Source organism: Sitophilus oryzae, unplaced genomic scaffold (genome assembly GCF_002938485.1).
Source record: "Sitophilus oryzae breed Bouriz unplaced genomic scaffold, Soryzae_2.0 scaffold_810_pilon_pilon, whole genome shotgun sequence".
Taxonomy (NCBI): domain Eukaryota; kingdom Metazoa; phylum Arthropoda; class Insecta; order Coleoptera; family Curculionidae; genus Sitophilus; species Sitophilus oryzae.
The window spans coordinates 6,090,338-6,109,967 of NW_022147429.1; the positions used below are offsets into that span (position 1 = coordinate 6,090,338).

At 33.5% G+C, this 19,630-nt stretch overlaps 1 protein-coding gene across 2 annotated transcripts in view; it reads left to right on the forward strand.

Moving 5' to 3' along the window:
* LOC115889099 (protein jagged-1b) overlaps positions 1 to 19,630 on the forward strand; it is a 410,680-nt gene that overhangs the window by 23,213 nt on the left and 367,837 nt on the right. The window lies entirely within an intron of this gene.

A 19,630-nucleotide genomic window follows, 5' to 3' on the forward strand; every position in this document is an offset into this window, starting at 1 on the left:
AAATCAAAAATGACATTCCTCGCATATTTAGACGTATAATTAGTAGAAAAAGTTATCAAACTTTTAACTTTTCCACTAATTATACGTCTAAATATGCGAGGAATGTCATTTTTTATTTTGATTATCATCCGTCAAGAGAAAATGTGGTTAGAAATCAAAAGTTTATTGTTTTATAAGCTAAATATTAGGCTTACTCTATGGATACAACTGATTACCGCAAGCTGTTGTTAGGATATTCTATTAATTATAATTGTTTTTTTTACATATTGTGAATGATCGTAAACTAAAAGGTATAAAGTGTAATTGAAAGCATTAATGTAGTCTACTAACTGCGAAGTTCTGTATGAAGCTTAATTTTTTTTCCAAAAATTGATTGGAAACATAACCTTATAATTTGACACGCCGCGTAACCAGTCATTATCATTATTATTATTAAAACGATAAGAGTATTCATTTGTGAGCTTGCGAGACGATTCTTAAACCTCTTTGAACGACGAAAACGTAGCTACGTGTCGGTATGTCGAGCCGGGCTCAGCGCTTCCACCATCGACCAACTACCACAATACAATTTAGTAGCGACGACTTCGGAATCAATTTTCGAGAGTTACTCATCAATAAAATTCACTTACGATCGGATTGAGTCTTTTTAGGTTCGGCCAGCCTATTACACACTCGGTTACCGGCCTGCGGTCGATTCGATTTTATACTAGATTTGTATCGAATTACTATGCGCTTCCACTTCTTGGCTTTGGAGCAGTTTACGAACAAGGTGTGTCGCCTAATGAGCGATTATGAATTCCTGGGTTTTAGTTATCGATCGGGTAACATGATATTTTACATAAATGGACTTTAAATTTAGTTACAAATATTTTAAAATGCCCGTTATTGCGAGCAAAATTATGGAAATATTTGGAAGAAGCAGATTAGCAGAAGTATTGGAAGAATTCGACTTAATCCATTGCGAACTTTTCAGATGCATTATCTCCAGATTACATTCTCTAAATGTATATTCTTAAAGTCTAGTAATTTGGAAACTGAAGCATCCCTTTTATAACTGAACCATCGCCTAGTACAAATACCATAATTTTCTAGGATATTGCACTGATATAGATTGAGTTTTGCCATTTATTTAGCTTTAAATGCCTATAAAAATTGCAATAGTGAAACTTATCTGGTACTCAAGTAGCATTAAAAGCGATCAACTCAGTAACCATAAATTCGAAGACAGTTAAGGTATGTCTAGAAAAGCTGAACAAATTAGACAAAGAAAATAAAGTTTTCCTACTCTGGATGCCTGCTCACTAAAGGATAGAAGACAATGAAAAAGCAAACGATCTAGCTAGAAAAGAATCGAGCACTCCGCTAACTGGACCAGAACCGTTCTGCTTTCCAAGCGGAAACCAACTTAAAGCGGAACTCAAGAACCAGGAAGAGTCCATCCGTAACCTGGAATAGGAATCCTCCAACGGTCTAAGGCACTCGAAAAAGTTTTGTGAATTTACAACCGAGAAAAATGAAAGATTTTTCTTCATTTAAGTAAGAACAATCTTCGTATTAACTCTATGATCTTGAACCGAGGTTCAGAAGAGTGACGAAAAGACAGATTAAATGGCCAAAGAAAGCTCATCAATAGCTTTATAGCTCCAAAGCCCGTCTCCGACGCGACGTTTCAAAAGCAGTCACAAAAATGGCCATAAAATTGTGGGTGGCCAACAAAGCTCTAAAATAGTGGAGAAATTCACCAGGACAGAGACTTCATATAGTAGTTCGAAAAACTTCATATAGTAGAACATAAAACCAAACCAAAATTCACGGCAGAGTTGATAAGCAAAGACAGAAAGACACTGAAAGCTGTAGTGGGTCTACTAAGAGAGCATTGTAAGCTGAATAGGCATCTAAAGCTAAGTGGATTGACAGGCGAGGTTAGGTGCAGGTTCTGTCAATCTGAAGGAGAAACGACAAAACGGTGTAGTTATTTGCACTAGGCAATGATAAGTTGAATGAGTGATAGGTCATTGACAAAGATATGGAAGGTTCAGTCTCCAAGTTGCTAGACTTTTTGAAAAGGATAGGACTGGAGAGTGTAACCTAAGAGATCAGGAGAGGACCACAATCACTCTGAAAAGGTTACAGTGAATCAGGCCTAGATCCACTTCGAAAAATCTAAACTTTGTCTAAAATAGTGTTCTACTATGCGTTTTTAAGTTATCAAGTATATATTAAATTTAATTTAGTAATTATACCAATTATTAATTTAATTTACCATAACTTTTTTTGCCAATACGTGTTCTTTCTAATATTTTACAAAACAAAAACTTTTTACTGTATAACAAATTAAATGCCAGGATACGTTTAATATGTCAGTTTGTGTTCATTAATATAACATTCAATACCTCAACTTTTCCGGATATTCAACTCTCCCGAAACAACATTTTATAGCTTCATAGTTTCTCACATCGATTTGATCAAAAGCAAAAATGGATTCAAGCAGTTCCACGAAACAAGTGAGTAAACAAAGTGCCCATTACATAATCAAAAAATTAAATAAACATAATTTGAGAGAATAAAATATAATTTGCGATATTAATGGTGTACTTCTTTTAATTAACTAGTGATTAAATATTTTATTCTAAAATTATAATTATGTATCTTTAAAAAATTTCGTTATAGACAAAATAGCCCCAATTATGACCCCACTAGCAAAACCGGTGCATAAAACTATGAACGTCTTTTTTCATCGTACTTGGACTCATCTAAAAAGTTTTTTTAGCTGAAATAATAAAAGTTAGACCTTCTGAAGATATTATCAAAATATTTACATTTTTATTTTTATTTTTAGAATTTTTAAAATTACTTCTGAACACTTTTAGAATAATTATGTAATAAAGCTTTCGTATACTCGCTATTTAAAACCGTGTATTTGTGTATATCAGTTGTTTAAGATATTCTCCGAAGGAGGCAGCACCGGCGGAGAATGCACCAAGCCTAGAACAAATAAGTTTCAATATTCAGAAGAAACTAAACTTAAGTTTAATAAAACAGCTAACCCGTAACAACGTTAATGTGTATTATATTTTTATATGTTTCTTTGTTTCTTTATACGTGTCATATGTTTTATAACTAATTAAGTACAATAAATACCGAACTGTCAGACGGTAGAAAAAGTCCACTAACTTAATTACATAAACTATCTACAAATAAGTCTTGTTTTGAAAGTGATACCTTATAGTTTTTTCCCTACTCGACACCATGTAATTTCTCACCATGCACGACCGTGAAAATTCTTTAGATCTGTATCATAATGCTCAATATTTCATAGATAAAAGAATATATTAAGTTTAATTAATATTAAATATGCGATTCTGGTATAACGGAGAAAATTCCAGAACAACTTTTTATGCTACTTCTATTAACTTTTTATATGACATTGCAATTTAAATAAATATTGATAATAAGTGGATATATATTTCAACGGTTGTAAGAAATGTATCAGATAAGGCTTATTATATTTAAAGAAAAATTAGTAAATTAGATTTATTGCTGTTATTTTTTGTCTTTTTGTTGTATTACAAAATTCAACATCCCTACCAATTGCTAGTTGTAGAAAGGTAAGAAGATACATAGTATTTATACATTATTTATACTCAATGATAGAAAAAAGTGGCTTTAAGTTAGCTTTAAAATAATGTAGATCGATGACATCTCCATATTTTACGTAATAGTAAAATAATATACATAGTAATGTAGTATTTTATATAATATTAATTAGAAGAATGAAGCAGTATTATTTTAAAATTAAATTGTAACAACTTTTAATTTGATGAAAACGAAAACTAAATCTCTGAAAAAAGAAACGTCAAACAGGATGCTTAAAAGGTCTGCCATCTCCAATAAAACTAATTTTCACAGCTTTTAATCCAAACAACAAATATTTTATCTTTTGTCGAACGGCGTGAAGTGTCTTTTCAAATGGTAATAAAAGTTTATTTCATTTGCTCAATTGATTATACCTCAATAAAATCTTTGGGTAGTAAAATCGAGCCTCCAAATTGTTTCCCTAACACCTTTCTGTTGGATGGATTTTATTTAAACACAATACAGAGTGACTCAATTACTGGGGTAAGTAGTTAGGTGTATTATTAACCGTTATCATGTACGAAATAATATAAATCCAAAAATTATAGAAGTTATTTTTTTATGCAAACTAAGTGACCTGATTAACTTCGTACCTTCATAATAAAATGGAGTAAGATTTTTTTTATCAATCTTGTGGTATATGGATTGACCAAATAATATGCAATATTCATTTGATCATTAACTAAAGGATCTCCAACCCAGTTTGAGTACATTTCAATCGCAAAACCTCTAACGAGGGGTAGGGGACTCAAAGATGTCAATCTTTTCAGATGTTTATTTCCACAAACTAATTTTGTTGATTGTTAACCCAATTTTTTAAACAAAATTAGTTTTTGGAAATAAACATCTGATAAGAGGTTTTGCGATTGATTTCGTGATGTTTGGTTTGGTAAGATGTTTACTAGTTATTTGACTGAAATGATAAAAATTTGGGAAATTTCTATTTTTTTAAGTTAATCATGAATTTTTCTAGAAAAATATTCAATAAAACAGTTTCTATTGAATCTTTGGCAGAAACAAATTTCAGAATTTATTATTTCAGACTAATATCTATCCACTCAATATATTATGATTTTTTTGCGGAAGATAAGAGTTCCAAACCTAATTTATTAAAAAATTAATTTTCTGTATTTTTTTTAAAATTTTTTTAATACCTAGTTTAATTCTTATTCTGCTATTCGGGGCGAAGAATAATCCATTCGATAAATAAAAAGCTGTTAGAGTTGGCTTGTTAATGAAGATTCGCTGTCATTTTCTATCTAAAATAATATCGCCAACGATGGTCACTTCGGAGCCAACTTGACGCCGCTTAATTTCATATCAGAATCACCAATATAAAGATATTTCTACTAATTTTATAAGCTGTATTCGACAAATAAACTCCTATTTGAAATAAAATAGTATCTGAAAAGGAAAAGTGAAATAATTCACTTATTGTAACACCTGAAGGGATTTTTACCTTGTACCTACACCGGTATCATCGTGATATTTCCTACAGCGAACACAGGCCCGTAACTTAATACCGAATGTTACCGAGTAACGTGATCTATAGGCGGGATCAGTTGACTGAAATTAATATTGGTGTTTTTGTTGTGCTGCCTTTTTACCTATTCAATTCGTTTGTCGAAAACATTGTTTGTGTGCGGGTTAACGGGTCTTTTCTGCCGTTATTTTTCCTTTTCTCAGAAAGAAATCGCTAATTTGTTTAAAATTAACTCTTTGTTATTAGCTAATAAACAGTTTTTTTACATTTATTCCTTGATAATTGATAATGTTAAAACTGTGTTATAATACCATATTCCCCTCAGAAAGATTAATTCGTTATACAGGGTGGTCCGAAATATATTCTGGAAACTTCGGCAGCATATTTTGCAGATAAAAATAAATACAAAGTTCGTATAAATGTATGTCCTAAAATGCTTAGTTTTGGAGATACAAGATGTAGAAGTTTCATTTTTATTTCGATTTTTTTCAAATAATTTCTGAAGTAACACCAATATTTGGATGAAAATTGGTGTCTGGGAGTTTTTTGACATGAGAAATTTGATTTTGATATCAATATGGCCCCTACTCTTCAAACTAATTTAAAAATAGGTGGCGCCTTCTACAAATAGGGGTCATATTGATATCAAAATCAAATTTCTCATGTCAAAAAACTCCCAGACACCAATTTTCATCCAAATATTGATGTTACATTAAATCGCATCGAAGCGTTTGAGATGTGGACTCTTCGCAAACTATTTCTCGTATATCGATCACATTTCAAACGAAGAAGTCATGCAGAAAGTTGGTGTCGAAATACAACTGCTTAATATTATAAAAACCTGTCCCAGAATGGGCCCCAAATATGACATGTAAAAAATCTCATATTTGGGGCACATTTGAGAGGAACTCCATTCCGAAACTGGTTCTGCAGGACAAAATTGAGGGTCGAAGAGGGCCGGGCAGAAAACAACACTCATGGCTCCGGAAAATCAGGGCTTGGAGCGGGGGACGCGGTAACCATATTCCGTCGAACAGGAGACAATACCCTTCATCAAATCATCAATTGAAGAGAATGTGCAAATGTGATCTCTAATGTGCAAGATTTTATATGGAACCGGAAGAAGATAATAAATGAATGGATCCCATCTTTTTAACATGTCTAAGGTAGTATCTAAATGAAGTACACACATAGTACTTTCATTTTTACCCTGTATACTAACTACGCTTTCCCAACCGCATCGTAAAATAATTATTCTACTTTGGCATTTGAAAGAACAATCCCATTGACGGACAATAAGATGACAAGAATAATGTGGATATTAATTCATCGGCGAGTAGAACAATGGACGCGCGAGATGCGACGTGGCCGATAACGTAGAAATCTTCCTTATTCCAGTTAAGAACCGACGGACGCTACGCCGATCGGAGCAGAAGAATAAACAGTTTAATTTGTATGTCCAGTGCGGTACCGTTCCGGAAATGGCGAAACAATAAATCAGAGGGAATGTCAGGGAAGAGGGATTATAAAAGGATTTACAAAATCATAATGATAGTTAAAAAATATCGATATTTCTTAATACAAAAATTAATTTCTAACTTAATACACCTAGAGGAATTCTCAAAGATTGTAGGCAATCACTTTTAATCATACCAGGACTCCAAATAAATAGTGATGGCCGAAACCGGTCTTTTCTTTTCAATAACAAAGGGCAACCTCTGCCGACCTATGAGGCTTATTCTGTTTGTCCCCTTTCTATATCTGAACCCATTCTCCTATCCCTGTGTTCTACAATAACTTATGCAGGTCCTTGATAGGATGGGGGTATATTTTCTCCGGTTCTAGCCTAGCTTTTCCAAATAAAAAGTGTCGCTTGCGATCTAGAGCCTCGCAGTGGCATATTATGCGCTCCGCTGTTTCAGGATATTTATCGCAGAGTCTGCATCAAAGACTTCCTTGGTACAGGTTGAGCTTGTTCAGGTAACCCTTGACAGCCATGTGTCCTGTCAAGAGGCCTATTGTAATCCTGCTAAGCTTTACCAGTTCTTATGTGGTTTTAGAGCTAGGTCCTTGGATAAAGGCCTTGCTGTGCATGTGCCCCTGCGTCTGTTTTCCAATGGACTTTCTGTTGTTCCCTGATTCAGAGTTTTAGTGCACTACGGGCCATACATTTTGGGTATTCCCAGTACTGGCTCTGGACCAAGATAGGATGCCGATGATCCTTACCTAGCTAGCTCATCGGCTTTTTCGTTGCCAAGACTAGCGTTAGGGTGGCAAGGCCAAGACCAAAACCGAACATTGCAAGACTTACTCAAAACCAAAAAACCAGGCATACAATACTCTTCCGGTGTAGTCTAACACTTGATGATGGTCAGTGATCATTCTGACCGAAACGTTGTGTTAATCAAAAATAAATAAAGGCAATGGAAGTCCGAAATTCTTTTAGTTTCATTACTAACTGTATATTTCCAATTCAATAGACATCTTCACAAATTGAAGCTAAGTTATACACCACTCTGCCAGACATGTGGAGTGCCTGGTCACTCGTATAGATCCCACCCGTCAATCATTGAGTCCATTCTGAAACACTCCATGATAATATATATTGTCATGATATGTACTACATACTGTCTATTGAATTGGAAATATACAGTTAGTATTGAAACTAAAAGAATTTCGGACTTCCATTGCCTTTATTTATTTTTGATTAACGCAACCTTCCTTTCTAAATTAAGATGGCTGGTGGCTTAGCCAATATGAGACAGGGAGAAAGAATAAGAGGTCCAATGGGACCTTAGCGCTTCAATATTTCAGATTGAACTCTCCCACATTTTCAGATGATTTTTTATAGAACTGCCACTTTTTGCATTGTTATAGGAATGTCATTTCTACACTAAAAATTATAATATGCATAGAGAAACATTTTGTTGATGTGCAAGAATTTACATTATTATTACATTATGTATGAACTGGTCAGTTTCGATTTTCTATGGATTGGTTTTTCATGCCTTTTTCATTCTTTAGGTATATTATTGCTAAAAAAGTGAACAATCTTCAGATTGTTACGGGGTTTCTAATAGGACACTGTCTCCTCAACCAACACCTCAGTAGATTGAGGCTCAGAAACAACGGCAAATGCAGATTCTGTGGGGAAAATGGGGAAACACCAGAACGCCTAATCACTGAGTGCGCCGAGACGACAACCGTTCGTGCCATAAACTTTGGTACGGCTGATGTCGGAGATGGAGAGCTGGTTTCTGTGAAGCCGTTCTTGTGAAAGCCCTGAGATCGTATGGCGACTTATAACTCGTTATAACTCAAGAAAGGGAACACACAATTGATCTGTAAGGTCGCGGAGATTAACCCCCCTCTTAAACATTCTACATCATCATCTTATCAATCAAATGAGATAATGATGAGCCTCTGAACAGATCATACATTTTATTAAAAACTGGGAATTCACTGACTGAAACAAAATTATTATCACGTCGATATCTACATCCTATAATCAGCCTCTCATCCCTATGAGAAAACATTAAAAATATTTCGAGCCCATCGATTGTTGTTTGTGTTTGTTTGAAACTTTCTACATTGTGACGAGGAATGTCTGTCTTGGGTGCCGAGATATGATGGGATCGCTATCGCGATGCGCCTTGCATATTTTAAAGACCATTCTGTTTTATTTCAGTGGTTCCGTAGCGTAATAATTTATTTCTGAATGATTCTACTTCAATGAAATCGAAATGGATTCAGCAAATTAGATTTTATTCCAAAAAGTTCCATGGGTATTTCTCCACTGTAAAAAAATCTACAAAATAAAATAGTTAAAAAAAAAATTTTTTTTTCTTCATCAATTTTTTTTCCATCTCCTGGGTTGCACACGGTGCCTCGTTGCATCGATTTCTTCCTGGTTTTTTGTGTTTTGGGACCGGTTTCTTCGCTTCTTGATTCCTTACCGTACTGATGAAGCCTGAAGGCAGTTACATCAGTGTGCACTAGTGTAGGTGTGGTTGTGTGAGTGTGTGAGTGTGCGTGTCTGCACTGGTGTACACTGGTGTATACGGTTACGAGTTGTTGAGGGCTGAGCTGTTTAATCTTTTTTCTTCTTTTTTATACATTTCCCTTACTATTTCTTCCTTTTTCATATTGGTACCACGGCTAAGGGTATTGCGGCGGGTTGCTGTTGGCTACCTCCGCGGCTGTTCTAGACAAAGCCCACAATCCTGGGCGACTCTGGTTCTTGGCTGCAAATTGGGCTTTAGGCTCCCGTTTGCTCCTTTTATTTTCCATATTTTATTTTCGTTTCTTCATCAATTTTTTTCCATCTCATGGGTTGCACACGGTCGGTGCCTCGTTGCATCGTTTGCTTCCTGGTTTTTTGTGTTTTGGGATCGGTTTCTTCGCTTCCTGATTCCTTACCGTACTGATGAAGCCTGAAGGCAGTTACATCAGTATGCACTAGTGTAGGTGTGGTTGTGTGAGTGTGTGAGTGTGCGTGTCTGCACTGTTGTACACTGGTGTATACGGTTACGAGTTGTTGAGGGCTGAGCCGTTTAATCTTTTTTCTTCTTTTTTATAAAATAGTTATTTTTTGTAAATACTGCTGCGTTAATCCAACGGAAACCAGCTTGTCAGCAGTGATTTACTAATAAACAAATTTTTAATCCTAAAGGACAAAAAAATGCTTAACGTTTCGGGAAGTATATCTCTTCCCGTCACAGAGAGGGGATTTTTTCCAAATTCGTGGCCAAAATTTAAAATTCTGAAATGAGCAATATTCTCATAATTAATATTTGAAACGACAGGCAACATATCTATCTATTAAGCTAAAAAAAATTATTATAAATTTTTACCGTATTCTCTAGTTACGTTGATCCAAAGTTAGCTTTAGCAAGACAAAATGTTATGCTGGCTGTCATTACTTAAATTTTCGTTACTAATTTCGTTTGGTTTTATTGTGCTTCCAATAATTTTTTGCGAAAAGTGAAACATGAATTGTGTACCTTCATGTATGTAGAATAATATAATATTTTACTTAGTAGTATTTAAAAATGCATATATAAACTTTTATTGGTTTTGTTTTCTATTTTTCAAAATGAAAAAAGAAAAAATTAAGCGTTCATTCGGTTAAGCATTTGGTACCCTATTACTATTAATGCGTATTAAGCTCAATGCTTTTTACTGTCTTATTTATCAATGCTTAATCTTATTAACTGTGTTAAAAGTGACTGCTAGTTTTTGCTAATCTGTTCAAAATAACAGATTTTTGGCTCTAAACGTAATGTGAAATCTACTACTTATATAATAGAATAAACTGTCTCACACACTAACAGCCACTTTTATCAACATTTTTTTAAGAGACCGTTAGGTTAGGGGTCTTTTAAGTGCCATTTTAACACTGATTGATGACCTGTACGTCACGTCAAATAAATGGCACCTTTAAATTTAATTGTCCTTTAGTTAACGGGCACTTAAAAAAATGTCTGTCAAAGTGACTGTAAGTGACGGATATAGGCACATATCAATGCACAGCTTAAACCTCTGGGTCTAGAGACTCGAAATTTTGCACAAAGGTTTCTTATTCAAAGTAGGCGAGCAATAAGAAAGAATTTTATAAAACTTGAATTTAAAGGGGTTGTAACTACCCTTTCAATATTGAAATGTTTTTTATTTAAGAAACCACTGGTTTCGCGACAAAATGCTTGAACACGTATTTGTATTTTTGTTTTTGACATACGAAGATATTTTTTTCCACAACGATTGTCCCATAGAGGGTGAATACAACCCCCTTTTCATCAAGCTGAAGCCAATGGGAGTAAAAAGCTGAATTTTGGCTTAAGTATAGATTGTTAGGTGTAGAGATTCAATAAGTAGGGATTTTTCAAAACCCAAATTTTAAGGGATGAACAACCCCTTAAATATTTTTTATTTAAAAAACTATTGATTTTGGTGAAAAGCGATAGAAAATACGTGTTCAACCATTTTTCTGCAAAATTAACCAATTTTTAAAATAAAACATATTTTAGGGGTTGTACACTCCCTTAAAATTTATATGTAATGAAAATGAAAAACATAAGAACAATTTGCAAAAAATACATGTTTAAAGATGAAAATTACTGAATATTTTCTTCTAATAATTAATATTACCTCTGTTTCGAACTTTGCAATTTTTTGTCACCCTGTATAGCATCAAAGTGTATAATAGACATTTTCTTAGTAAATATGACTCACTTTTAATGTAAATACAAGTTTCGAAAAGAAATAGTAAGTTTATGCTATAAAAATCATATTGGCCACGAATTTGGAAAAAAATCCCCTCTGTGCGTCGTCCGGAAGCAAAAACAAAATAAAGAACAAAACTCGTTAAAATATCTATAAATACAAAACATTCATTCAAAAACTTTTTAGTTGTTTAAAAATACATTCAAAAACTTTTTAGTTGTTTTCAACAGGATACGTCTATAAAAACCATTGACGTTCTGTTAAAATGACATTATAACAAGTTAAACTTCAAAATTAACAATTACTTAATCATCTTAATGAGATAAAACCAAAGAACCTCATTTTTTTTATTTGTGTTATGTTCATTAAAATCAAAGAAGCGATTGATACTAACTTCTACAGATGCCTGAGCAATGCATAAAACTAAATTGTTCATGAATAGTTGTATTTAGATATTTTAAATATTTTTTTCTTTGTTCTTTGTGTTTTTTTTGCTTCCGACGATGGGAAGAGATATATTTACTTCCCGAAACCTTAAGCATTTTTTTTATCAGTTAGGCAAATTTGTTCATTAGTAAATAACTGCTGACAAGCTGGTCTCCGTTGGATTAACGCAGCAGTGTTTACAAAAAAGAACTATTTTATTTTGTAGATTTTCTTACAGTGGCGAAATATCCATAGGATTTTTTTGAAGAGATGAATCCGCCACAGAGGTATAGACATTTTTTAAAATTAGATTTTATTCTTCACTTATTGAACTAATAGATTGTTTGAAAAGTAATAAAGTTTTGATAAAAAGAAAATCGAAAAAGCTTCTAGTATTAAAACAGAAGCCATAAATGTTTAAAGAATTAATGGCTCTCAAAGCACCGATACATTAAAAACGGTACATCTTGGGTGGTGGTACTCGCATGTTTTACGACTGTTCGAAAAAACCACCAGACAATCGGCAAGCATTCTTCCTCTGCTCCTATGAGAAACAAATCGCATTTCAGTCTGCTGCGCTATTTTCATGCTACTTAATCTACTGATGCGGCAAGTCTGGGACTAGCGACTCGAGTTCGCACAGACCATGTTATTTCGCGCGCTTCTTTTATTTTACCCAATTACACAGCTACGGTATTTAATAACATACCCATTACTTCGGTGTTGCACGAAAGAAAACCTTACGATAACCGTTGGCCGAGGAAGATTTTACGGAGAAGATGCGTCGGGTCAAACACGAAAAAAATATAAGTTGTAGGAAAACCAATCAATTGGAAAAAATGTACACTCAGATATAAAAAGAAACGCAACGGAACATTTTTTCGTCACGTGTTATATTTTCTAGCTAACTGTATATAAATCTATTAACTTTAATTCATAAACTCAGTTTTTTTTTATACAGGGTTGTTCACCACATACGACACGGAGTATTGTAGCTAAACGATTAGATTTTCACAAATTGTAAGTTCTGGGTTCGTTGAAAGTCAATTAGAACTACAATTTAAAAATATTTTTACAAGATACAGAGTGTCCCAAATAAGTAAAAAATATTATAGTTATATTTTTTTAAATGGAACACCTTGTATATTATTCTATTTTTGGATTCTACGATTGAAATAAAGGTAAATTTGATTAAGGTTTATCACACTTAGACCTTACCGTTTTTGAAATATTTTCAATTTTATGAAATTGCAGTAAAAATTTTAAGGCTTTATTTCTCCCAGGGTATCAAAGTTTTTAATACCAAATATTTACTGAAGATTATTTATTGATCAGATATTGTGTTGCAATAATAAAAATTTTTACTACCTTATACAGAGTGTCCAAAATTTATATTAAATAATTACTAGCTTTAAACGGCATAAATGGAACACCCTATATATTTTACGTAAATCAGATGCACAATGTAATTGTCTATCAAATTTTATTATACCATTTTTACGCATCTCTTCAAGTTTTCGTAGAAAATGCATTTTTTTTTAATTTAGGCCTCATTTATCACTATACCCATGGAATATTGACATTTCAGATTTTTTTATAGCACCATAATATGTACAAAATGTACAGGTGGTAAATATTGCAAGCCCATTGGCATACAAAATAAACTATTTAAATATTTATAAAAGAGTATACCAATTAAATATACCATCATTATTTCCTAACAAAAACACCAAAAATTAGTTAATTACATACTTATAAATTGTTTTAATTAAAACATTATTCTAAATGAATGTGGATTTGGCTCAGAAATCAATATAATAATAAGTCATAAAAATGAACGTGTGTTTTTATAAATAAACATTCGTTAATAAATGAAGTAAAATCTATAAGGTGTTGCTTTTTACCACACTGTCTAATACACACACAAAATTCAATTTTTTAGTATTTGGAGCAATTATTACTACAACGTAAACAGTCAAATAATGTAGTTTGAATACTGGGATCATATTAATCGGTCCTCTTTAACAAAAAATATTTAAACAGTTTTTTTATTTTTTAATTAAATAAGCGAACTAGATATATCGACAATATTAGTATCTGTACCCTTTGAAAATTTGTTATATCTTTAAAAATAAGCTAAAATGTCAATATTCCATGGGTATAGCGATAAATGAGGTCTAAATTATAAGAAAATGCATTTTCTATGAAAACTTGAAGAGGTGGGTAAAAAATGGAACAATACAATTTGATAGACAATTACATTGTGCATCTGATTCGCGTAAAATATATAGGGTGTTCTATTTAAATTAAACAAGTTATTGCCGCTTAAAGCTAGTAATTATTTAATATAAATTTTTGGACACTCTGTATAAGGTAGTAAAATTTTTATTATTGCAACACAATATCTGATCAATAAATAATCTTCAGTAAATATTTAGTATTAAAAACTTTGATACCCTTGGAGAAATAAAGCCTTAAATTTTTTACTGCAATTTCATAAAATTGAAAATATTTCAAAAACGGTAAGGTTTAAGTGTACCTTAATCCTTAATGTTACCTTAATCAAATTTACCTTTATTTCAATCGTAGAATCTAAAAATAGAATAATATACAGGGTGTTCTATTTAAAAAAATACAACTATAATATTTTTTACCTATTTGGGACACTCTGTATCTTGTAAAAATATTTTTAAATTGTAGCTCTAATAGTCCTTCAACGAACCCAAAACAATTTGTAATAATCTAATCGTTTAGTTACAATACTCCGTGTCGTATGTGGTGAACAACCCTTTATATTTGGCTTATTATACACATACAGGGTTAATTGAAGGGTTGTTTTTTTACCTTAACTTTAAAACACCCTGTGCAATAATTTTGTGAGTATCTTTTCCTAAAATATTATTTTTCGATTAGAACCATGTCTCCTGAGTATTTTGTTTTGTAACTCATGACAACACATGCCTTGCAGGGTTACCAACTCTGGAAGATTGGTGCACCCGCTAGATTCGTATATTAAAAACCTCTAGAATCTGCTAGGGGTGATATTGAACCTGAAATTTTGTTTTTCGCCTATTTTTGAACCTTCTGTTAGAGCTATCATCACCTGATCAGATGAATCAGTGGCGGATACAGAGGGGGGGCCATGGGGCCCGGCCTAAAATTTGTAAATTTGGTTAAATATTAGCCTTTTGGGATAAAAATGGCGCCCTAAAAAGCATATTCTACGTTACTTTTTTTTGGGCCCCCCCTAAAATAAATTCCTGTATCCGCCCCTGAGACGAATTTAACGTGACTTCGAAGATTCTAGACCTAGGTACTCTAAGAATATATGATTTTCACGCCACTATTAGGCAAATTTTGAAAAAAAAAGCGCTTGAATTGACATAAAAATTACTATTACGATACAAGCTTGATTTTAATAAATATTAGTAACACTGACAGAACTAATGATATTAAAAAAAACAACTGTAATAAGAAAGTGTACAGGGTGGGTCAAATTCGACGCTTTTAAATGGAAACACCCTTTTCTATTGGAGATAGACGAAAAATAATATCGGTATCTGGAGCTCAATCTTCATCAAAAACATGATGGTGAAAACCGCTCATCAATATTTTTTTACGTAGAATTTAATGGTTTAAGTATAATTTTTTTAAAATTAATAATTTAAGAGTTGTCAACAGAAAAATTGATTTTTATTTGGGATACCCTCTATATTTTTAATTAACTGAATAGAATTTAAAATTACCTCTCCAAAAATATAGCACACTTGATATTTTGTTATAAATCCCCTTCGAAATACATAATTATTAAAAGTTCGCCACTTTTAACTAGTAGGCTTTGGACCTCTTATTGATGATATGCGCTTAATGGAACTCGAAAACATATTTTTCCAGCAAGACGATGCACCGCCTCTGAACACTGAAGTTTTCAGCAAATTTTTGCAGCCAATTTTAAGAATAATTGCTTAGCTAACCAAAATCTCAGCCGTTGGCCGTCGAGGCCGCCTGACTTAGTGCCCATGGATCTAATCCTATGGATATATTTGCGGAAGAATAAAGGTTCCTTATTCTTCCGTATAATCTAGACAAGAATTAGAAATACTTAGCAGTTATGAGAGAGTATCTTGCACTCCCACTGAGTTAATGAATTCCGCGAGAAATGTTCAAAAACTGCCCCGTCTGTCCATAACAGAAGACGGTCGATATGTCACAACACGTGTAGCAAAATCTCATGTCTTGGTCTTGGTTTGCCATTTATTTTTATTGTTATTAGATATAGTTTAAATGTGTTGATGTTGGTTAAATATATTTTAAATTGTTATAAAATTCTGCATCTCTCATAGCAAAAATCATTTTCGTTTTAATTGATGCTCACAACTAGAATTTTTTTGCATTACAGCCGGTGCCGTTCAAAGCCTACTTATTTAAAGCGGGCGAATTTTTATGTACTCTATATCTCGAAGAGGAATCGAGCAAAATATCAAATGTGTTATATTTTTGGAAAGGTAATTTTAAATGCTTTTCAATAAAGTAAAAATATACAGGGTTTCCCATATAAAGAATCAAATTTTCTGTTGATAAGTCTTAAATTATTAATTTAAAAAAAAATTATACTTAAACCATTAAATTCTACGTAAAAAGGTGCTTTGGAAATGTTTTCATAAAAATACAAAATTTTCCACAGCAAAAAAGTTACAGCGATTTGTTAAAAATGCAGATTTTTGAAAAACTAACTTGTAACTCCGAAACTGTAACGGATATCGATATGCGGTTTTCACCATTATGTTTTTGATAAAAATTGAGCTCCAGATACCGATATTAGTTTTTGTCTATTTCCTATAGAAAAGGGTGTTTCCATTTAAAAGCGTCGAATTTGACCCACCCTGTACATACAAAAAAAATTGTAAAAATACTCTAATACATTGCCTCCCCGGCTGCTATAACTGTCTCTAGACGTCGCCGTGGGTTCATACTGTTAATGAGGCTGCAAATATATTGTGTTATGTTTTCCCATTCTTCTTCAAGGACCAAGCGAATATTCATAATTTTAGCCTTTTCAACAAGATCAAAGACTTTTGCACAATCTTTGACACTAAGAACTATATTCTATTGTACACAACAATAATCACCAAAGCCACCTCGTCATTATGAAGAATAGCATTAAAAAGAAACGATAATTGGAAAAATTGCAAAATGTTTGTGTGGCAAGTCCATTTTACTCTTAAAAATTAACACAGGCATGTATTGACATGAGTCAAAAAATAAAATATTCAGGAGACATGGTTCTGACCGAAAAATAATATTTTAGGAAAATTTGCACACGAAATGATTGTACAAGGTGTTTTAAAGATAGGATAAAAAACAACTCTTCGATTAACCCTGTATAATAAGTCAAATTTTTGTTTACGAATTAAAATTGATATTTTTATATACAGTTTGCTAAAAGAATGAAAGAAATAGGGCTAAAAATAAAAAAATAGAACAATGTAAACTTGACCGAAAATTTTTCCGTTGCGATTTTTTGGATCTGAGTAGATTTTTTGCTTTGCTAAAAAACTTTTTTTTGGCATTATTAACTATGTTTCGTATCTAATAAACAAAGATACATAACAAAAGCGACATCCAAGAGAAAGGAACTTTTACGAGTTACATATATTTATCAAGAGAGGCAGAAGAGACGGAACAAAAGACATTAAAAAAAATTAATGGCGATTTGGAAGATAACACTGAGATACTTAATTTAGGCGGAATGTAGGGATATTTATTGTGGAAGATATAAATTACTAACGCATACTCTCGACACACAGTCTACAGATTCCCGGAAACAAGAGCAGAGAAACGGGTTTTGTTAGTTTAGGAATCGTCGAACAAAGCTTTTTAGAAATAGTTGTTAAGTTAGTCATATTCATTAGCAGTTTTAAAATAAAAATAATACGTTAAAGCTATTAAATTCGGTTTATTTGTCTGTCTATTATACATGTGTATCATAATGTCTATTCTTGTTTTAGAGGCAGTTATGTTTATTTAGAGATTGAACCTTTAATATGGCTCTTTGCTAATGTATTCCTATCATCTCCTAGTATAAAGAACCATACATTTACCTCGCACTGACATTGGATGTGTTCTATCATTTTTTTGACGGAATATGCACATATCTTCGTCTTTTAATTCCATCAGCTTTAAATGTCTATTGCACTTACAATGTTCTGTTAGAAAGCCCAGTATATTTGACACATTTTTTGTTGATACATCGTTCTATCCTGTTCAGCACGTCTGGCTAGTGTCCAATAGCTGGACACTAGCCAAAATTTACGCCAGACCTGGCGAAAGAGATCATAGGATCTCTTTCGTCTGTCACTGTCCTTTTGAATTTTTCACCATTCTAGAGGTTTGTCGGTTTACAGAACTTTGGACCATTTTTGGACCACTGGATAAATGGCATTGATAATGATGTTTTACCTTATTACTTTCCCTTATGATCCTCAGATTTGTAAATATGGCACTAAAATGCCAAGAAACATTCTCGTTCATACAAAACCGGCTAGTAGACGAATTACAGTCGGCTGAGATTCTGTGAATGATCTCAGATCTCGCACCACAGGTCCAACTCTTAACACGCACTTGCAACGTCCTGTTTCCGAATAGGAATTAATGGAATAAGCCGAGAAATGGTTTATTACATGCGGAAATGTGTTGGTACAGGGACGGATCCAAGAAAGGAAAAGGACCTGACGGATGAATTTACTGCAGCAGTCCAACCACTGAGATTTACCACAGTCTTAGAAAACACACCGTAATTTTCCAAGCTGTGCTATATGCTATTGAATGACATTGAACATATTCTCGGGTAGTCAAGCCACGTTGAAAGCGCTTGAGGCAACGAAAAGCACGTCTATAACCATTCTTCATTGTAGGAAACTAAGTACTCAATTCATTAGGAAATAGTAACAAAGTGTTACTAATATAGATACCATGACATGTCGACCTAGAGGGTAACGAACGTGCTGATTCCCTCGCCAAAACAGGTGCAGGTTCGCCATTCGTGGGCCTAGAACCGACACTTAGCGTTTCAAAAAATATCGCAAGAGACAGGCTCTGTGAATGGGTTGGGGTGTCGAATGGAACATGCCAAGAAAATCCTAGCAGAGCCATCCAAGTTCAGAACAGGAACACTCTTAAAGGCCGCCAGGAATGGAGCGTGTACGTTTCTGCTGTATACACTGGCCGCTGCCGGCTGTGATCACACCTACAGAGGATAGGACTGGTGGAAGACGCCGAATGCCGACTCTGTATGGAAGTTGGCGAAACCATGAAGCACGTTATGTGTACCTGCTTCGCTGGGAGCAGGACCAGATTTGAAGTGTTTGGCAAAACCCTGCTAGAACTTATCAGACCTAGGAGATATATCACTCTCGGACATAACAGCCTATGTTAAACGGTTGGGTCTTGAGGGTGAACTTTAAGAATCTTTTTTGTTTAAAGAGTTTGTAGTACTGAGCCACAATAGGCCTTCGAGGCCGCAGTGAACGACACCAGGAGGGTGTTCTCACTTGGAACCCATTCTTAATAAATATAAAAATGACCTTAATGCCATGATACCCAGGCTAACGTAACTTTATTTCGCTCTCCTAATGTATTTACAGGACGCACACAATCCAATACTGGTCTAAAAGTGATCTCTATGGAAACAAGTGATTTAGCATTGCTTGGCAATTTGTCAAGTTGGCAAATGAACACTCTCACTTTCCTGCTTTTTATTATTTATTCTCCACAAAAATAAATTACCCTTATTTCCACCTGAAAATTTCGGACATCTTCCAGCCTCTACACCCTCTGCCATTGTAAAACAAATTGCCTCAGTTG